This window comes from Lissotriton vulgaris, chromosome 12 (genome assembly GCF_964263255.1).
Source record: "Lissotriton vulgaris chromosome 12, aLisVul1.2, whole genome shotgun sequence".
Classification (NCBI taxonomy): Eukaryota; Metazoa; Chordata; class Amphibia; order Caudata; family Salamandridae; genus Lissotriton; species Lissotriton vulgaris.
Genome location: NC_141700.1, coordinates 784,101,240 through 784,123,984, shown reverse-complemented (window position 1 = coordinate 784,123,984; position 22,745 = coordinate 784,101,240). Strand labels below are relative to the sequence as shown.

General features: G+C 46.8%; 1 protein-coding gene across 1 annotated transcript in view; it reads left to right on the top strand.

Annotated features, from left to right (window-relative positions):
- Positions 1-209: 209 nt before the first annotated feature.
- The window catches only part of LOC147678713 (phospholipid scramblase 1-like), a 72,687-nt gene continuing 50,151 nt past the window's right edge, over positions 210-22,745 (top strand). Inside the window, exon 1 of the mRNA XM_086946167.1 lies at positions 210-321. The gene's annotated coding sequence lies outside the window, so the exon portion shown is untranslated. The remainder of the gene's footprint in view (positions 322-22,745) is intronic.

Below are 22,745 nucleotides of genomic sequence, written 5' to 3'. Positions count from 1 at the left end.
CGATGGATGTCTTGCCCCCTGTGAGCAGGGATTTATGGTTTTATGAGAACTGCAGCTTTTTACTTTGCGGAAACTACTCCTGATGTTTTGGGAGCGGGGTCTGTTGGGGTGACTATGCGTGGCCGAGTGACACCGCAGAGCAGGCCCAAACCTGCACTCCCAAGGAGAATAAAAGCAAGAAAAAAAGTAGTTCCCAGAATATGGGCAGTGGAAGAATACAAGTCATCCAATGAGAAGTATGGTGAAGAAGCTGAGGGGACAAACGGAAGCAGACAATGGAATAAGAAGCAAGACATTCCGCAGCAGCCAGAGGTCTAGAGGTGAGATCTGAAAAGGACCTAAAATGCTGCAACTTGAGTTCACTGGGAGTCCTGCGTAAGACCCCGAGTCTGCCTGGATGGGGCTGAAACGTGTGTATCGCAGGCTACACTAGGCGCGCAGCACCCATTGGCCTCAAAGGGCTTCAGCCCCATGAGCAAACCCCCCCTCTCGTGTGTCGCAGCCCGGGATGAGACACTTCCCGGGCACACACACACACACACACACACAGCCGCATCCCGAGCACTTCACAGGTCTTTAAAAGACCATGTGCATGTTAATGAGGCTTTGTTGTTGTTTCACCCCTTCTAAGAGCCCCTGCAGCTCGACTCTGCCGATTGCTTAAACGTTTTCAGTCCCCCCCGAAATGTGGCTCTAGTTGAGCTTCTGGGCTACACACAAGCACACAAACCGTCATCATTGCAATAAGCGCTCACCCGACTGAGCTATCTAGTCAGATAAACCATGCAAATACACAATAGTAGATTATTCCATAGTAGAAGCACCGCGATAGACACATGACATCCCCTCTTCCCCTAAGGTGTGACTCAAATACAGACTCCAGGATGTCACGTCTCTGCCAGAAAGGAGTAGATCACACAACCCCCCCCCCCCCCCCCCCCCCCCCCCTTCGTGCCTTCGAGTTATCATGGGAGCAGGGCAGAGGCGAATCTTGCACAGTGAGGTTTGGGACCTTGGGATCATCATAGTGTGTATCTAACAGAAACGAGCATTGGCAAACTCAACAAGCATCGCCGTTTTGACCTCTGCCTTCGCCAATGCTTTTTTTTGCCAGGGCTTTAAGTGGGGAGGGTCTTTCCGTTCCTCAGCACCGGCCGTTCGTTTAAAGCGGGTGCTGAGACCGGTCCCTCTCGGGCTCTCTATTTTTGCCCTCGCCCTAAGGGACGAAAACAAATCTTCACTCTGCAGCGGTGCCGCCCTCCCTGCCTTTGATGTAACTTCGAAGAGACGCCTTCGAGTTCTTTCAGTCTCATCCTGTGAGAACTGAAGCATTTTCAATATTATATACGACAAACCAGTGCTTTAAGTGAGAAACAATAAGTGCAGGTACTCATTAAAATAGGTGTGGCAAGTGGGCGGGGCGAAGGGCAAGATATGATCATACATAGAGACTTCTTTAGCAGTTGCAGCACTTATCAAAACTCACAAGAAAGATTAACTCATTACACGCAATGAAAGCCATGATGGCACTTTCACCCGAATAGTCGCTGCGCACCTGAGTGACAGCGCAGGGTCTGTCTAGGGATCCTGTCCCGGTAATCACAGCGTGACCCCAGCCCTTTCAAACCCCTGCAGTTTGGGGACATTCAAATGGAGCTGCAACTCCGCAACGGCTACTTCACGGCCCGGTTCATTACAAGCTCCTCGGAAGCAGAGATGCATCTGCCCTGCACTGGAGAAGAAACCTAACCTGCGCCTGCAGTGCCGCGGATCAGGGTACAGGTACTCCCTCTGGGTACAGAGAAGTGCCGGCATAGGCGTCCGCAGGGGGGGGGGCAAGAGGGGGCGCTTGCCCCCCCCCCCCCCTACCTGGATCCAGGCCCAGTTCTAGAGGATGGGCCCACACACCTGGGCCGACTTTCCTACCTAAAAGGCTGCTACAGCGCCGAGTGTGACTCTCAGCGGGCCACAGAGTGAGGCTGGTCCATTGCAATGGGCAGAATGGCAATGGGCCGGCAGAGGAGGCGCAGCGTGGAGCATCTCCGCCCATCCCAGGCCTCAGGAGGTGAGCAGCGCAATGAGCAAGTCTTAGGCAGGGGACGGGAGCTTCAGTCTCTCACAGCAGGCCACAACAATCAGATAAAGATACGGGGCGCGGGTGGGGACGTTTGGGGAGCGGGGTTAGTGCAAACATTCTTAGTTTAAAAACTGAAGTGACAGACCGGATTGAAATTGAAACTTTCTTATGAAATTCCATCCGTTTGTGCAATGGGGAGAATGCTGGATACAGCTGACAGTGAAAAAACTCCGGGGAAAAACACTAAGGACTGAAATAACTACATTTAAAGAAAAATATGACTAAAAATGGAAAAAAATGAAAATTCGATTATGACAATGTTGTAGTGCAAAATGTAATTAACCCTCCATGTTGAGGCCAAGGGAGACGTACGAGCAGAGGAGAGAGACAGAGAGAGACAGAGCCAAAAGGAAAAATAAGAGACGTAGGGGGAGTAGAGACAAATGGAGAGGGGGAGAGGAAAGAGGGAGAAATGATTGACGAAAGAAGATACGAAAAGAGGCGAGAGGGGGGGACATAATTATAGATAAACACAATGAGGGAGGGAGACAGGGAGACAGAGGGCGACATGCAGAGGGAAGGGGACGACGGAGGGAGACAGGGAGACAGAGGGCGATACAGGGTGGGAGACAGACAGAGACAGACAGAGGGAGGGAGACAAAGAGAGAGGGAAAGAGAGGGAGACAGAGAGGGAAACAGAAAGAGGGAGGCAGAGGGAGACAGAGAGAGAGGGAGACAAAGGGAGGGAGACAGAGGGGGGAGACAGAGGGAGGGAGACAGAGGGAGGGAGACAGAAGGAGGAAGACAGAGGGAAGGAGACAGAGGGAGGGAGACGGAGGGAGGCAGACGGAGGGAGGCAGACGGAGGGAGGCAGACGGAGGGAGGCAGACGGAGGGAGGCAGACAGAGGGAGGCAGACAGAGGGAAGCAGACAGAGGGAGGCAGACAGAGGGAGGCAGACAGAGGGCGAGAGACAGAGGGTGAGAGAGACGGAGGGCGAGGGAGACGGAGGGCGAGGGAGATGGAGGGCGAGGGAGACGGAGGGCGAGGGAGACGGAGGGCGAGGGAGACGGAGGGCGAGGGAGACGGAGGGCGAGGGAGACGGAGAGGGAGGGAGACAGGGGGGAGACACAGACAGAGGGCGACCGACAAAGGGCAACAGACACAGGGAGACAGACAGGGGGAGACAGACAGAGGGAGGAGGGCGACAGAGGGAGGTAGACAGAAAGAGGAAGAGAGACAGACAGAGGGAGGGAGGGCGACAAAGGGAGGGCGACAGAGGGAGGCAGACCGAGGGAGGCAGACCGAGGGAGGCAGACCGAGGGAGGCACACCGAGGGAGGCAGACAGAGGGAGGCAGACAGAGGGAGGCAGACAGAGGGCGAGAGACAGAGGGCGAGAGACAGAGGGCGAGAGACAGAGGGCGAGAGACAGAGGGCGAGAGACAAAGGGCGAGAGACAGAGGGCGAGAGACAGAGGGCGAGAGAGGGAGGGAGACAGGGGGGCGACACAGACAGAGGGCGACCGACAAAGGGCAACAGACAGAGGGAGACAGACAGGGGGAGACAGACAGAGGGAGGAGGACGACAGAGGGAGGTAGACAGAAAGAGGAAGAGAGACAGACAGAGGGAGGGAGGGAGACAGAGGGACGCTTTTGAATTTGTGCAACCTACCTGCTGTAGCCTTTCTGCTAGCCACTCTACCAGCCTGCTTGCTAGCTCTGTGCTCCGGTTCCCGTTCTCCCTCCGCCGCCGCACTTGTGAGACCTGGTGTGCGGCCGCTGAGAGGGGGAGAGCGTGAGGGGGACAAAAACTACAATCCCCATCACCCCCTGCGACCGGAAGTCGCGGCAACGGACATAGCGCCAGGAGGCGTTTAAATTGGAGACTCATTTGCGGCAGAGCGGTGGACGCTTTTGAATTTGTGCAACCTACCTGCTGTAGCCTTTCTGCTAGCCACTCTACCAGCCTGCTTGCTAGCTCTGTGCTCCGGTTCCCGCTCTCCCTCCGCCGCTGCACTTGTGAGACCTGGTGTGCGGCCGCCGAGAGGGGGAGAGCATGAGGGGGACAAAAACTACAATCCCCATCACCTCCTGCGACCGGAAGTCGCAGCAACGGACATAGCGCCAGGAGGCGTTTAAATTGGAGACTCATTTGCGGCAGAGCGGTGGACGCTTTTGAATTTGTGCAACCTACCTGCTGTAGCCTTTCTGCTAGCCACTCTACCAGCCTGCTTGCTAGCTCTGTGCTCCGGTTCCCGCTCTCCCTCCGCCGCCGCACTTGTGAGACCTGGTGTGTGGCCGCCGAGAGGGGGAGAGCGTGAGGGGGACAAAAACTACAATCCCCATCACCCCCTGTGACCGGAAGTCGCGGCAACGGACATTGCGCCAGGAGGCGTTTAAATTGGAGACTCATTTCCCGCGTCGCGGGAGCGCGCGGGGCGACGCCGGGCTAAGCCCGGGCAAAGGGCGGGCCCTCTGTGGCCCTCAGTGGCCGAGGTAGGCTGGGCTGGGCCCTGTTATTTGTTTTTTGTTATTGACTCCTATTACTAATAAGAGAAGTGAAACTTGTGAAGGAGTAATTTCTGCACACTGGCCGGGGTCTTCGCCTCAACTCCTCTGTGGAATCATTTTAAAAGACTTACTATTGCTATCTAAATATTTTCTGTCTACGTAAAAAGCCGGCTGCCTGGTTATCTACATTCTCATTGAATATGACTGCAAAGAAATTACGTTCTGGAAGAGTCCTAGGGGGGAGGTCATGTGTAAAAACTAGATCAAACCCCTTGAGGAATAACTACGATAATAGCGTACTATTGAAGGGACAGTTGCAGCTATTGAAATTATGGGAAAAACCTGTCGATAAGACTGTGTCAGTCCCGAAAGCTGATGATTCTGAGATGATAATATTAACGGATGCACAGTCTGATATAGAGAAGGATCTTAATCTTGAACCAACTCTGGATAAAAACCTGCCTTGTCTGTCTCGAACTGTTAACGTTAACCTCCCAGTATGCTCGCTGGGAGAGGTTAACCCTGATATAATAATAGCAGATATGAAAGTTCCTCTGCCTAACACTCTTAAGAATGCAGAAAGTCTGGAATTTTGCATAAAAGAAGACTCTATTCCGTCCAGTATTGATCTTGAATTGTGTGGTCGGTATATGGACGAGAGAACTTTGAAACATCCTGATCCCAGTAAAACACCAAATGGAGCTACACCGTCAGGATTATTGTTATACAGTAGTACTCCATCTATAAACCCTAATGACATTCCTTCATTACAGAATGATTCCAGGACTCCACAACTTAACTTATCCGGTATCGGCTCTCTTTCTGCATCTGGCTACCCCAAAGACGATAAACCTATTTCTGAATCCCTGATAGCATTAGAACATTTATTGGCTTCCATATTGTTTTTATTGGGGAAATTCGTTGGGAGCTCTGATTGCATCTTGGACTCAGTTACACAGATACTGAAAGTATTATTGGCAAAAAATACTGAAAATGTTGCTACTTCTCCGTTGGAGACTGTTGTCCAGAATGTTCTTGCCAGTAATAATCCGTTGGTAAAAAATGAGCCGGTGGGGATGTCAGTAGTGGTTGATATACATGAACCTATAGAGATGCCTATCTCACCCGCCTTCAATAGCGGGATGGAATCTGAACCAGCTATAAAAGAAGAAAGTTTGGTGGAGGTTAACCTGAATCCTGGAAATGAATTATTTCCGATTTTCAATCAGGATAAGAAAGAACCTGAAGGAAGTCCAATTGTAAAGGGGAAAGTACAAGAAAAAAGCAGAAAGAACAAAGGGAAAAATAGGAAACCTGTTCGCAAGTATAAAAAGAAAAGACAGAGACAAATTATTTTCCAAAAGCACTTAAATACTGAAGTGCTAGATGTTGTAGAAATCGTTGATAATCATTTATTGAACACTTCTACCAATGAGGCAGTTGTTTTAACTACTGGATCTGTAGTCGAAGGTCCCGTTGATGTTTGCACTACGGATGAGAGAGTCCCTTGTCAAGAGGATATTAGACTATTGTCCCCAGCCCCAGTGGAAGAGGTGACAAGAACTATTCCAGCTGTAATAGAGCCACTCAATCCTTTAGCGCCTATTTTTCGGCAGCCGGTTGTTGTGACCACGAGTGTTTCCCCAGTACTCCCAAAAGCCCTTAATTCTTATGTGGACACTTTGACATTGGATTTCCTGCCCTTATTTGACTCTGACTTATACTTAAATAGGTCATGGCTGCTTAACTATTTTAAAGATATTGACAGTTTAAAACTTATTTTGTCGAGCGATATTGACCTGGTTTCCTTATTAAGATTTGAAAACGGGCCACGAATACGGGTAAAATTCTGTTCCAAAATAATTGCTAATCTAGTTCTCCAGCAAGCGGAAGCATTTCAATGCAGAGGGATTGATGTATTACCTTACATTAATAACGGAAAGTTTACTTTCTCTAGACAAGGGGCTACAAAGCTGAGTGCTATGCAGGAAGACCCATCCCTCTATAATAGAGACCTAAAAATGTGGGTCTCTAGAGGCAAACGTATGGTTTCCCAGGTACTCCCTATTCCCGTGAACTTGACTAGTCCCATAACTGAAGATAATTATCGGTGGAACTGGTTGCCAGGAGTTCTATCTAATAATACATCGAATAATCCAAAACTGTTTCAACATCTTTAACAGTCATTTAAAAGTCATATCATGGAATGCAGCAGGGCTATATAACCATCCAGAGAAATTTGATTTTCTATTTTCCTTGAATGCAGATGTGATATGTATTCAGGAAACCTGGTGTAAAGATACCCTATACAGGGGGAAAGATTACTTCGTCCTTGAGGCTGCGGCTACACCATCAAAAAAAGGCCACGCAAAAGGTGGAATTGCTTGCCTCTTATCAAATTCATTACAATGGCAGTTCTCCCACTATGTTGATATAAGTAACCTTTTCCAAGCAATAACCATTAACAACTTAGTTACTGTAGGTAGTCAATCTTCTTTGGTTATTATAAATGTATATATTCCACCCGAGGATACTTTTAGTATTGTTTTAAAGCGAATGTTTTCCTATGTTAAACAATTATTAGAGCTTGACCAGCCCCCTTACATTTTACTTATGGGAGATTTAAACAGCAAAGTCTCTAATTCAAGTATGGATTTGTTTAGAAATAAAGCTAAGGAGGAAGCACATAATATACCGGAAGCAATCTTTCCCAATAAAATAAAAACCAGTAAAAGAGGAAAGATACTCCTAGAAGAACTTAGCCACTTAGAGGGGCTAATTGTAAATGGTAGGATGCCATCCGATATTCCCGCTAATTTCACTCCTAGGTCTACTAAGGGTGAATCCATCCTTGACTATATAATCACGGATTATAATACTTTCTCTTTTATCCGAGATATAATGATTTCCCAATCCTCATTGAGTGACCATAATGTGATCAGTATAATTGTCTCATTACAACCTCCAGACACTGATTCTTGGTCCTTAAGTAATAGAGGAGTTTCTTTTCATTGTAAATCCGGAAGATGCTTCTGGGACCCCTCCTCGATGAAGGAAGTGCAGAATTTCCTTGAACAAACTCCACTTGCATTAGAAGAGTGGCAGGGTAGGGAATTCCTATACTTTGAAATTTTTATGAGGAAGCTCACTTCGATTGCAAAGAAGCCAAGATACCCTAGGAAGTTGAATTTTGTTCCTAGTAGATTATTACCCTTAAATAAAGAAATAAACAAACTTGTGAGGAAACAGTTCCTATGTAGATCTAGGGAAAATGACCATAAGTTAGCCTTACTAAAAAGGAGAAGGACCAGATTGAGAATAAAAAAAAAAAAAAGAAAAAGAAGACTCACTCTGGATTAGTTTAAGGGAGGCTTCTGTTCTTGGGAAATCTAGAGAATTCTGGTCCATAATTGGAAAGGGATGTGGCGCAAGAATTTCACCTATTCCCATCTCTATTGCTGAAGATGTTTGGATTTCATTTATATCGAATCTGTATGCATCTAACAGCATGGAGGATGAAAATTATGACCCTGCCTTGGATAGTGGGCTTACTATAGACCTTCCGTCCGAGAAAACCATTGCTTCTGTAATAAAGAGTATGCGCTCTTCCGGAGCAATGGGTCCGGATGAATTACCCATCTCAATTCTGAAACAAGATATCACCTTATGGAGTAAGATTCTCGCTCCCCTGTTTCAAGCATGCTTCTTATTGAGATTGGTTCCGATCTCCTGAAGGGGAAGTATATTAATTCCAATATTCAAGAAAGGAGAGCGGGATAAACCTAGGAACTATCGTTTAATAGCTTTATTGGATTCCATAGGGAAAGTATTTGCAAAATGTCTTTTAATATTAATCACAGATTGGGTGGAGGCAAATGGAATTTTACCCTTGGAACAAACTGGGTTTCGTAAAGAGCATGGTACACTTGACAATTTAACAGCTCTCCAAGTGATCACGGACAAATATGTACGCGTTCGAGGAGGTGGTATATATGCCGCATTTATAGACTTCTCCACAGCGTTTGATAAGGTGGATCGACCCACGCTGTGGAGAAAGCTTGCTGCATTGGGTATGCCACCACAGCTACTCGAACTTGTAAAATCTCTCCACTCAAACACATGGTGTAAGGTCTTGCAAGGCGGAGAAAGGGGCCTTTCACAATCTATCCCGTCTCTGAACGGGTTAAAACAAGGGTGTATATTGGCCCCCATATTGTTTTCTATATATACAGCAGATCTTCCTGCTTCCATTGCAGCTTGTGGTGGGTTAGCCCCGGTGATTGGTGGAACATCCATATCGGTTTTAATGTATGCAGATGATATTCTCATCTTAGATTTAACACCGAAGGGCCTGTCTAACCGCCTGCAAGCATTACACTTATTTGCAGAAGCACACTTCATGAAGATCAATGCTTCTAAAAGCAAAATTATGTGTATCTTTGGAAGGAAAAAATGTAGATCTGAAAACTTTGGATGGGTCATAGGAGGACAGAAACTGGAGGTGGTTAAAACCTACGTCTTCTTAGATAAAATAATTTCAGCAAACCGAAGTGAGAAACCCCACATTGAGCATAATTCACGTAAAGCATTGGCTCATGGAATGGGGTTATGCTCTCTATATTTTGCTACAGGAAAAAGACACTTTGCACGATTTTTGGAAGTATATAGAGCAAAGATCCCTCCAACTCTACTGTATGGAATAGAATTGGTGGAGTTAAGACATTGGGGATTCTTGCATGTAATGGAAGGGAAAGTACTAAGAAGAATTTCCTCCCTTAATACAGCCTGCTCTGTGTCATCTTGCAGGCTGGAATTTGGTCTCCGGAGTTGTTGGGTACAGGGGTTGACTGCCCTAGTAAGGTGGGTGGCCTGCTTGGCCAGAGGTAAATCGGGTTCCTTACGGGGATCTATCAAAAACGAACTTTTGGGCAATTTAAACGAGTTTTCCCTATTAGTAAAAAACTTTAGAAAAGCAGTAACATGGCTACAGTTGGATGTTAATACTCTGTTTCTGCTTTCCCCTTCTCAACTAAAGTTTCAACTGAAATATGCATCTTGGGAACTCTGTTTTAAATTGGATATGACTCCCCTACATGGAAAAAAAGGAAGGGATTTACTTTTAAGTACTTATGTACCAAAGCAGGCCCAGCAATATCTCACTTGGAATATCCCCCACGGAGTCCGTAGGCTATGGTACCTTATAAGAAATGATTTGCTTCCTATAAATCTTCTTTTAGCAAAGTGGTATGGATCATCCCCAGTATGTAATCTCTGTAATAATGCAGTGCAAGACCGAAATCATGTATTGCTTATTTGTCCTGTATTACGATCACTACGCTTAAAATGGTTAAAACCCATTTGTTTACAATTAGGAATTTTAAATGTACAGACTTTTTTCCATGCACTTTATTGTCCACCCAATGAAATGTTTTGTTTTTAAAAATTTTAACTTTTTTAAAGGGTTTTTAGATATTTATTGATGATACCCAGGGAAGTTGTTGGATAATTGTTCGGCCAGTGTCTATGAAATGATTCCTTTATATTTTGTTTTTTGTGATTTTATCTCTAAAAGTTGTGTATAACTATGTACTTGTTTTATGTGGCCCTCTTTTGAGAGCCAAAAACATAATAAACTTAAACTTGGTAAAACTTGGAGACAGAGGGAGGGAGACAGGGAGAGAGAGAGAGACAGAGAGAGAGCGAGGGAGAGCGAGATAGGCAGAGGGAGACGGAGAGAGGGAAAGGGAGGGAGACAGAGAGATAGAGGGAGGGAGACAGAGAGAGAGGGAGAAGAGAGAGAGAGGGAGAGAGAGAAAGAAAGATGTGTGTATGCCAGGTCTGGTGGCTAAGTGGACGAAGGCGTCCGCTGCAGGGACCTGTGTTCAACCTCATGGTCATATTTTTTTGTTGCTCTAGCCTCTCCCCCTCTGACCCCGCCCCCATCGGTGCGGCCCTCGGCCACAAACCACACTTTAATTATGGCCCGAGAGAAAGTTTGTGAGTACCCATGCTCTAGAACCGCATCAACCTGATTTAGAATGTTTTTGTTTTTTTACGGTCATTTTTAGTTTTTCCCTGTTTTATTGTAGTTGCCAGGTCGTCTGCTGTGGCGCCTCACAATATTTTTCTCTCCTCCCCCCCCCCCCCCCCACCCCCTATGGGTTTCTTTGTTTATTTAAGCTCTTTGTCTTATTAGATTTTTTTTAATGTATTTAATACTTGTGCTCAATCATGTCGGAGGATGGTGATGAAGTTAAAATGTTGCCCCCCCCTGGAAACAATTCTGCCGATGCCCATGAGTGCCGGTACTGACGGCAAAAAAATTCGGAAGTGGCGGTACTTTGTACCGGTGAACCGGTCCATTTAAAGCAATGCAACAAAGCCATTTTAGTTGCTTATTTATCTTATGCAACTAACAACCATTGGCAAAGCCAAAGGATCAGAGTTGAAGGTGTAATGTTACTTGTTGACTTATCTCAGTATGCAGTGACAGAAGCAGCAAAAAGCCAGTCGGACACTACACTATGCAAAGCACAGATTTTTAGTTTAGTTTTGTAACCCCTTGGCCGCAGCGGTAATTCCACCCCGGGGCAGGGGGGAGTGCGGCACCGCCATGCTTGTGACGGAACCACGATGTCACGAGCCACGGGCGCACTGTGCTCACGACTCTGTCCACTCACTAATTCGCCTGCACAGGCGGGGAATCAGTGCCGCGTGGGCGGAGCAGCCGCAGCATGGGAACCACGCCGTCATGAGCACGTGGTGCCCGTGGCTCATGACGGTGTGGTTCAGTCATGAGAAGGGAAGGGGTTAAGCCACGCCCCTATTTACATAAGCCACGCCTCTTTGAGAGACCTAGTTTTTTCATTCCACTTAAACTCTGCTTTTTGCTGATATTGTGTATCACCATCAAAACCAAAACATGTTTAAAAGTGCGTGATGACGAACCTACTGCTTCCGACGGCTGCATCATTGCCTAGGCGCACACATTTATTTTTTTAATTTCTTTATTGACATTAATTGAAAACCACCGCAAGCCGTATAGGATACAATATTCAACACGTTCATGAGGTGGATGGCCCCCCCCCCTCCTTTCATTTCAGAGTAAACAGTATTTTAGTAGCAGGTCATATAATGGCATGGAAGGGAAAGCGGAATATGATGTCAACCCGAAGCGACACAACGCGCCCCGTCATGCATTAGCCGATATGTGTATCACAAAATAAAAGCAAACAGTGCAGTAACTTTTGAAAACCTCTGGCTGGGGCTGACATTTGCAGCTATGTGGAAGTGCGGTAAAGTGGGAACAGGAGGATACCGTAAACATGGAGCATACAGGGTCATGGTAGTACCAAGTGGGAAAGAGAGTGGGGTGAACCCCTATGCAGTCCACCCAGGAGAGCGCAGGAGCTCCCTTTGATATCCAGTGAGCAAGTGTGGGTAAGTGAATGGGTCGCACAGCGGTACAATATAGTCAGCTGCCCGGATCACCGTGGGAGGTACTGTAACATAGGGTAAGGGTGGACTCAACCTGTCGAACAGCTTAAGGTCATAGGTGTCCCACATTGTATCTTCTCCCCCTCGCAACCTACGATCATTTATCATGGCGTCCACTTCTCCCAGAGGGAGCCCATTTATGAGTTACCGAAGCCAGCTCTCGATCGTGGGCGGATCAGGGGCCTTCAAAACAAGGGCAATTAATCGCTTAAAAAGGGCCAAAGTCCGCTCAACTAGCCCCAAGTAGTGTTTGGTACTCTTAATTTGGTTTGTGATCCCCCAAAAACATAGGAGCGGGGCTAGAGGCAACTGGACATCAATCGCCGTCCACGTACGGTCCAGTCCATCAACTGGGTCCATGTGCGCATCAACGGCGGGCATTCCCAAACCATATGAATATATGTAATATCTATGTGACCACATCTCGGGCAGGCCGGGGCCACCACCGGAAACGGTTTGTGCAAACAGTGCAGTGTAAGGTAGCTTTAATGTAATTTATTGAATTGCATGAATTTTAAACGGGCATTGCGCAAGACTTGTTCAACCTTTCTAAGGCCATGGTCCACTACTTAGTGGTTAATTTCTTGCCCAAGCCGCCATCCCATTTGGGCTTACCCCAGGTAAGAAATTCACTGTATCCCTCAGTAGTGTTGCCTATAATACTGAAACCGCCAGACGGCCTAGCCCATGTGTTAAGAAGAACTGCAAACCCAAGTGGAGCAGAGGCTCTGCCAGCCCTGGTGCCCATACATCCCCAGTTGTCTCCCTAATTGCAGTGTGTGCAAGAAAAAGTCCTGCCACAAGCTTGTGTAGTTCCTGCAGTCCCTGGAAAGAGCATAGCACTGTTGCTGTATAGATCACCCATTTGGGTGAGCCCAACGTCTCCCCATGGAGAAGAATCGTGAACCCGCAGCAGATCTTTCATGGCCGGCTCACTCCAGAGGGCCAACTGCGGTGCAAAGGGGGTCTGTTCACGTATGGTTTGGACATATGGAGTCCAGGTCAACTTGGCTACTCGTCTGAGCCTGCCCAGTCTCCTGGTCAGACTACCCGGCGAGAGCATCCACTCCAGTATGTTGAGGCCTCCCATATGTGCTCGAACCAGGCTACCCTCTGCTGTTTTATCTCCGGCCAACCGGCGCATAGGCCACTGCAATTGGACCACTGTGAAACACTGCTCCAGGTCTGGGGCCCCAAAAAAGTCCCGCCTCGAGCATGAGGCGCCGAAGTATGGGGAATTAACCCGCTTCCGAGCAGGTCCCCAAGTGAGCTCCGAGTCTTGAAAAAGGATCTCGTTGGTATCAATGGCAAAGTCACAAAGAAATAAAGGAGCCTCTGAAGAACCTGAACCAGCATCTTTGCCACCAATGCTTTTCCCACAGGCAAGAGGGGTAGCCGGGTAGGTCCAGAAGTGCATGGATTGGCGATTCGAGGTCAAGGCCTTACCATGACTACCATCGAGCAAGTCCCTGTCTGTGTGGTAAACATTTGTGCTGAGATAGCGAAAAGTCTCAAAAATCCAGGAGAGGTACCCTACTTCCGGCACTTCTCGAGGCACTTCTTGACCCTCCGGCTCAATCCCGCTTAAAGGGAAGATTCAGTATTTACCCCAGTTTACCTTGAGACCAGCCATCTCCCTGGAGCGGTCGAGCAGGTCCTAAATGGCCAGTATTGTGCATGCATGGTCCCGTAGATATACTAACACATCATCCATGTATAAGGACACAGTGTGCCATTCTAGTCCCACCCTGAGTCCCCAGACAGGACCCCTTGTGTGCAACATGACAGCTAGGGACTCCATAGCAAGTGCTGACATTACTAGAGGTAAAGAGCACCCATGGCGGGTCCCTCTACTTCTGGAAAAAGAGTGCGAGATCTAATGACTGAAGCGGACCCTCGCCTGCGGGGCAGTATATAAAAGACTGACCCAACCTAGAAAATGAGAACCTGTCCCAAACACCTCCAGCACCTCTAGTAAGTAGGACCAACTCCACGTATCACAAGCTTTTTTTTAATCGGGGGAGATCACCACCGGGAGGTCGGCTTCCCTGGATATCACATCCATAATGTGGCTCAGGCGCTGAATGTTGGAGTGCGTTACCCTTCGAGGCTCAAACCCACATTGGTCCGAAAGAACAAGGGAGATAAGTGCTGGAAGCAACCTATTCGCAAGGACCTTACTTAAGATTTTGTAGTCAATGTTCAATGTTGTCCACAGGTGGTAAGAGATCACCTTAAGGGTTTCTCTACCCTGTTTCGGAGCACCACTATGAGGGCCCTATGCACTGAGCTTGTAAAACTCCCCAATGGCCTACCTCTCTGTAGTTCTCTAGCAGGGAGGAGTAAGAGTGGCTCCGAAAGCTGCATAATGTTCCGTGGGGAGCCCCTCTGTACCTGGGATCTTGCTTCACGCCTTCTGGTGGATTGCTAGACTGAGCTCCTCTATCTGGAGAGGCAGCTCCAAGTCACAAATTCTGGCCAACTGCGATGGAGCGGGGGACCTTTATTCCTGGTTTGCGGAGCATTGCATGATCCCCTGCCAAGGATGCGTCGCACAGCAGCTGTTCAGCAGAAGCTGCGGGGCTGCGATGTGAAATCCTGTGTCCTTATTGACAATGCCATCGACAAGGGGCTTGCGATGCAAAGGCCTAGTTGCACAGCGGTGGTTCCGAATAAGCTGCAGACCCAGATGTGTCAATGAGGATGCCGTCTATTTGGGCTGGCAATGCGAAGGCCTGCACTGAGAATGTGTCATGCAGTGGTGGTTCCGGGGAAGCTACGTGCTTCCTGACTTTCCGCAAGGGAATCAAGACCTGGCTTTTTAATATGTAAGTTCACTGATTTGACTCCCTCCTCATCTGGTACATTGTTTTATATACCCAGCGCCGGGAAACCTACGGGTAGCTGAGCGCTTAAGAAATGTAATAATAAATAAATAAATAAATAAATACGACACGAGGCTCTGTGTCAGGGATCTGGCATTTCCGATGAGCCTGGGAGAAGTTGCATTGCGATGTGTCTGTTCTACTCACCTTACCACTGCTGGGTTGGCCGTGCACCTGCAGGCCCACTTCCAATGTTCTAGGACAGGGGCAGCACTACCTGGAGGGGTTGGGGAGGGCGGGGGGCAGATTCACAAAAGACAGAGTCAGGTTTTTCGGTTAAAGGTGGGTGGAGACTTTTCTGTCCTGAGGCTCTGATCAGGAGGTCAGCCAACTAGGCCTTGGAGCCACTCTGGTGGCATGGGTTCACGATGGAGGTCCAGTTCTTTTCACTCGGGCAGCAGAGTAGTAGTCCATTCAAAGCAGCACAGCAATCCTTTTGAGGCTTCCACATGTCCAGAGGTGTATTAACCCCTTCCATGCTCATGACAAGGTCAGCTCGTCATGAGGCACGGTTGAGCTGTGCTTATGACGAGCTGACCTTGTCATGAAACTATAGTATTCAAACATTTTCAGAACAGGAGGGGAAAACCCCTAGCAGCCAAGGTTTTAAAGAGCTTGGTCTGAGGTTTCAATATTTGTACCTGGTGCCCACATTGAAGTAAGAGAAGGTTCTGGAGGCTTCCAACCCTAGAGGTGACTGGAATTTCAAGCCTCCCTGCCCTGGCCTCAGCTTGCCTAGAGTCACAAAAGACTAGTGTCAAACCCTTTGTGTGAGTGCTTAGGCAGGGCCGTTGTGATGTGCAAGGGTGGTAGGTTCCAATTCCCCCCCTCAAAGTCAGAAATGGCCCATCCTGCCACCAATTATTCCCTCTATGTCTCACTGACTGGGAGAAATACACAAAACCCAACTGCCAGCTACACCAAGTCATGTGACCTAGGTTACAGCCACCAAATGGCTAGGACTAGAAAATGCCAACTTTCTAAAAGTGGCATCTTCAGAATTGTGACTAAACATTAGGCCTGGGTGGTAAATTCCGTTCCTCTCGCGGAATTTGGGTAATTTTGCGTTCCGCTGAGAATGCAAAATTGCCTAAAAATCTGCGGTCCGCGACTTTGCGAAATTTTTGGCTTGTTCGTTTTCTCAAAATGCGTGTTCACAAGATATTTGCCCTCGAGCACGCAAACAGCAATTGTGAACAGGAAAGAAGCATTGCGAACAAGCAATTCCGCGTTCTCGCAGAATTTCTGCGTGTTCATGTAGATTTTGTACCGTTTCGCAGAGATTTGCGTAACAAGATTACGCTAATTCCTCCCACCCCTACTAAACATCTGACTTTATCATTAAAGAGGTTTTTAAATTACAATTCCATAGATGCCAAACTCTACATTCCTACAGGCTCCTGGTTAAAGTGTGTCACTTGTTTAATGTAATAAGGGAACACAAGGTTATCCTATGTTAGAGGAAGGGCATATAGTAGTGAAAACGAATTTAGGAAAAAAGTACATGTCTAATGTTTCAGATACAAAGCACCCTGCCCTACAGGCATGTTTAGGGCAGACCCTAGGGGCAACCGAAATGTATTAAAAAGGAAGTTTAGGCCTGGAAAACATTCACTAGGGTGAAATACTAGTAGCATTTAATTTACAGGCTCTGGGTACAGGTAGCACCACTTTACTAGGGACTTGTAAGTAAATTAAATATGTCAATTGGTGCAAGCAAATTTTTCCATACTTAAAGGAGAGAGCACAAGCACTTCAGCACTGGTTAGCAGTGGTAAAGTATGCAGAGTCCTAAAATCCATCAAAAATGGGGCCAGAAAACAGAAGGATGTAGACACAAAGTTTGGGGATGACTTGCAGAAAGGGACAAGTGCAAGAATATAGGGGGCGCTTTGTTGCAGGCTCGGGAAGCACTTGCAGTCGTCTGTTAAGGCTCGTGAGGAATCAGCCCATTGTTGGCGCCTCAACCCCTCCACGCGGAGATTGATCTCCGTGGCATACCTGCCTGAAACCCAACCCTGCCAGAAACGTAATCACTGTTTAAGCTGCCCGTTTAAATTGGGACTATCCGGTTCCTCCGCGGATAACGACTGCCCCCTACTCCCTGCCACCGGCCGGCACCCACTGTGTGCGCCTCGCCCAATGCGGCAATCATGGCTAGTAATGATTAGGGGTTACTCAGTCCTGATGATGATCCCTGTAACTATGTAATGGGATCGAAACGCCGTCGACAACTTCTACACCATATACTCTGTTGTGTATCTGTTACTATATTTCAAGTAATGGTGTAAATGTGAATTCTGTTATTGCTATATGCACAGAAAACAATAGCTTTTGCCTAAAAACCTTTCTCTACCTTCTATCCACTCCGCTAACCATGACAATTTGTAAACGTCTGGGCACAGGCTTGTGCCCATCTCCAAGAAATTGTTGAAGGTATCTCCTAATATTGTGGTTCTAAATTAAATATTAGACCTCTGCCCGGCTGGGCAAGTCAATTTACAATATAGTTTCCATTGTGTCTATATTTACCTATTGACTATATCCCTCCTTGCATAGGACCGCTGTTGTCTTTACTCATTTGTTGCAGGCTTAGGCATAGAGACAGGACTCGCTGGTTTTATTTTACAGTAAAAAAAGAATATAATATGGTTTCTATCGTGTTTTGGGCTGTCATGGAGGCAAGGATGTCGCATGTGTTATTTACTTCGATGAGGAGAATGCCTAATCGAAGTAATGAAGATTACGGTAAGTAAAAGGTTAATTTCCTAGCAAGATCGCCTGCTGCGGGAGCGAAAGAACATTTGACAATTAAAAAAAAAAAGACTTGTGGCTAACTTTGTAACTTTGGCATCTTACCTGATTGGGGAATCCCCCATTGCTGAAAGCATCCCCACACAGTGCTTAATTTGAGCAGGTGGTTTCCAGTGCTCGGCACCAGCACTTAATTGTCATCACCAGCGCTTGTGATATTCTGCCACAAGGTGGCGCTGCCTGGCTAATTTAGAGATGATTAAAACAGTCCACTAATAATTCTATATAGATTAACAATGCCTACTACCTGCTGCGCAAGCAATTCTGATTGTTCTGAGGGCCTGGAAAAGTCTGAATTGTCACACTTGTAGGAGGGTGATGGTTATTAGTTGTGTTGTTACTATAACTGGAAGCATGGCAGGGGCAAGATGTGGTGCAAGCTGCAGTGGTCTCTTGACGAGGTCCCTGGTACTTATGTTTTTTACAAATTAAGCACTGTTCCACATCACAGATAGACTCTTCATGGGTATCTGCTGGGAAGTGTTGCATTAAGCTTAATAAACCCTGCATTTCTCACAGAACCACGGACGCCTTGTAAACAACAGATGTACGCTTCACCAAGGGGGAGCTTCAGATCAGAGCTCCCTTCTGGTTGGAGGACCTCGCCACAGTTGGTTCTCTTTTGTTTCATGGAATGAGAAACTGAAGCTGTAGAGCTCTGCCAACCAATGAGACGGCGGCTGAGAAACCTAAAGGTGGCTGTGGAGAGGTTATGCACGGTCTGCTTAATAATTTATTTTTAATGTGCACACTGTTTCATTCCTGGTTTCAACATCCTACATCTGCAAAAGGAAGCACCGTCTAATTGCAGAGGACACTCTCTTGGTATGTATATCCTGGAGCTAGTGAAATTGAATTGCATCATAAAGTGTACACTTCAAAGCACTGGAGGAGCGCACACTTCAATCAGCACAGCAGGTGTACACCGCAAAGCACTGGAGGAGTGCACGCTACATTCCACACAGCAGGTGTACACCGCAAAGCACTGGAGGAGTGTAAGCTTCATTCCACAAACAGGTGTACACCGCAAAGCACAAGAGCAGTGCATGCTTCATTCCACACAGCAGGTGTACACCGCAAAGCACTGGAGGAGTGCAAGCTTCATTCCACACAACAGGTGTACACTGCAGAGCACTGGAGGAGTGCACGCTTCATTCCACACAGCAGGTGTACACCGCAAAGCACTGGAGGAGTGCAAGCTGCATTCCACACAACAGGTGTACACTGCAGAGCACTGGAGGAGTGCAAGCTTCATTCCACACAGCAGGTGTACACCACAAAGCACTGGAGGAGTGCAAGCTTCATTCCACACAGCAGGTGTACACCGCAAAGCACTGGAGGAGTGCAAGCTTCATTCCACACAGCAGGTGTACAACGCAAAGCACAAGAGCAGTGCATGCTTCATTCCACACAACAGGTGTACACTGCAGAGCACTGGAGGAGTGCACGCTTCATTCCACACAGCAGGTGTACACCGCAAAGCACTGGAGGAGTGCACGCTTCATTCCACACAGCAGGTGTACACCGCAAAGCACTGGAGGAGTGCAAGCTTCATTCCACACAGCAGGTGTACACCGCAAAGCACTGGAGGAGTGCAAGCTTCATTCCACACAGCAGGTGTACACCGCAAAGCACTGGAGGAGTGCAAGCTTCATTCCACACAACAGGTGTACACTGCAGAGCACTGGAGGAGTGCACGCTTCATTCCACACAGCAGGTGTACACCGCAAAGCACAAGAGCAGTGCACGCTTCATTCCGCAAACAGGTGTACACCGCAAAGCACTGGAGGAGTGCACGCTACATTCCACACAACAGGTGTACACGGCAAGCACAAGAGCAGTGCACGCTTCATTCCACACAGCAGGTGTACACCGCAAAGCACAGGAGCATTGCAGGCTTCACTCCACACAGCAGGTGTACACTGCAGAGCACAGGAGCAGTACACGCTTCATTCCACTCATCAGGTGTACACTGCAGAGCACAGGAGCAGTGCACACTTCATTCCAGACAGCAGGTGTACACTTCAAAGCACAGGCAGAGTGCACGCTTCATTCCACATAGCAGGTGCACACTACAGAGCACTGGAGGAGGGCACGCTACATTCCACCCATCAGGTGTACAGTGTAAAGCACAAGAGAACACACAATACTTCCATGGTACTTTTTCAAGACTGTACCTATGAAGTAGCTGCTGGAACACAAGCTGTGTCAGCTATACGCATAAACAAACAAAGCTGCAAACTTATAACCCAACTGCCTTGCCAACGTGTGCAAAATCACAACAAGCCATCAACACGTCCAAGTCTACCAGAATGTTTCAAAATGGCTGAGGACATGAGTCTTCTACCTGATGCTGAGATTCGCAAAGCTGATTTAACTGAATGTATCATATCGCTTATTCGGTGTGGACCGAAGAATGAAGAAAAGCCAGTCCCTCCGTGGGCTGGAATTCATGCTCTGATCTCTCAGAATACCGTCCCACTGAAGATGGGTGGGTTTTTACCAGTGATGCTATATCCAGTCCCAAACTACACGACCGTATACACCGCTCTAAGAAATGTCCAAAATGTGCATGCTCAGCTTGAAGACCAGCTTATTCTGCCAATTTATTGTGATGAAGGTGTTTTCGGTATTTTAGCTGACATTTTTATGAGCAATGCAGTAGAATTTGATGATCTTTATCCAATGATGGGCATTTACCACATGACAAAAGTTGTGTTGCGGTGTGCAGGAAGTTGCCTGAGTGGATGCTGCATAGACAATGCACTTATTGAGGCTGAAATCTTTGGAAGCAATACTGTCCAATCAAATCAAATCAAAATAAGCTTTATTCGAGTTAGCATATAAATCATTAGAGCATAGTTTTTTCACATATGATTATAAATAACAAATCACATTGGTATTACATAGTTTAAAAAATTTATAAAATCATGTATTAAAAGTCAGGTTCGTATTCCACATTGTTTTCCTAGATTTGAACACACATTTCAGATACAGTTGCTTAAGGGATAGTAAACATTTCATATCTAAAAGATGTAGCTTTAAAAATGCTGGGCGACATTGTTTCAGGCCCAGGATCTTTAGAATGGGAACAATCATCTTTTTTCTGGGAACATAGTAAAATTTACAAAATTGAAGCGTATGCATTGTAGACTGTTGAGAAGAATTGTCACATGGGCATGTGCCCAGGGTTTTAGGCCAGTCATTCATGACCGGAAAACTAGTAAGTCCATAATAAAAGCGGTTGAATCTTAATTAGGTCAGATCTATATGGGATCCCAAGCTCTGCGTGGCAAGTAGGTGGCCGTGCTCTTTGGGGACTGCCAATAAATATCTGACGAAGGCATTCTCAACTAATTGCAGGGGCTGAGAGTCCACTAGCCCCAGATGCCCGCACCGTACATGGCAGTTGTGACACACTTAGCTTTATAAATTTGGATTAAATCCACGACCGACTTTCTGCCCAATTAACTGGGGAAATGGGCTGGGGCCGGGGTGGCTTTAAAAAATAACATTTTTCTAGCTAAAACCGCATGCGGCCATGTCCCTCTATAATCAAAGTGAATACCAAGGTATGGATATTCGGTTAGTGCACTGAACCTTGGTATTATTAATAAAACTTGTGGCATTTAACACTATTCGTTCCACATTTCATTATAAACATTTTTGAAGTGTTCACTTGCAAACCAAGATTTCACATGTATGTGGCAAAGCTAGTCACTAATCTTTGTAACCCCAATTGGGTGCGCGACATTAGGACATCGCCATCTGCGTACAATAACGCAGGGATTGGGCGTTTATCGATGAGTGGGAGATACTGACATTGACTAACTAAAACTTGGAAAGGCCATTAATATATAAGGTAAAATGAAAGGGGGCAAGGACACAACCTTGTCTCACCCATTTTCTTATTAGGAATTTAGCAGTGCACTCTCCCATATTTCCATAACGGACCCTAGCACACGCACCATGGTATAGCTGTTTCATGGACTTTATAAGTGGTATTTCTACTTCCATTTCCTCAAGGATAATCCAGAGTTTGTTGTGTCCAGTCAGTATTGAGCGGAACTCTGTTTGTTTGTTACAAGGTGTGCTCACCATTTCCGAGGCTATAGAAACATTGCGTTTGAATGGTTTCTGGAACAAGAATGACATACTTGGTTTCGCCTACCTAAATCTCAAAAGAGAACAAGGCACAGTGTGCACTTCATTCAAAAGACATGAACACTGAATTTCCAATTATCTCAAGTGGAATGATTGTCAATGAGGAGTTGATGCCTACAGAGAGAGATTCAAAAGGTATGGGCCATATTGTAAGAGCAAATTGGGGAAAGCTGACCTTCGTGTTGTGTGACCTGTTAAGTGGGCTGTACGAAATAATTCCAATCGAGTCATTGTACTGTCAAATGACACAGATCTTATGATTGTGCTACTTAGATTTGTTGCAATGTTCTTAAGTCCAGGATTGTCAGAGTTATGGATACGTTATGGAACAGGCGAGAAAAGACACTTAATCCTGTTTCGTATTTAGTGCAAGAAACTTGACCCAGAGATGCCCAGTGTTCTTATCGTGGCTCATATTCTTACGGGCGATGGCACTATGAACAAAATTGGAACTAAAATTGTAGCTTTAACTGCTGAACAATGAAGATTCTAAAAGGATTTGCTGAGACAGAAAAAGAATGTGACTTTAACCGCATCGCTGCGGCGGTGATTTTCGCACTGCGCGGCTTTTTTTCAAAAGCCGCGTTAGATGACGAGCTCAGCTCCTCATTCGCACACGTCCCCCGTGGCTGATGATGAGCTGAGCTCGTCATCAGCATCGAAGGGGTTAAAGATGTAGAAAAATGCCTTGTACCTTTGTGGAAAACAAGTTCTGACTATCACACATCTGACTATCTTCGGTACAGTGAGTTCAAGAGATCAGTCCTGCTAAGTGACCTTCCATTGACGTCATAGTCT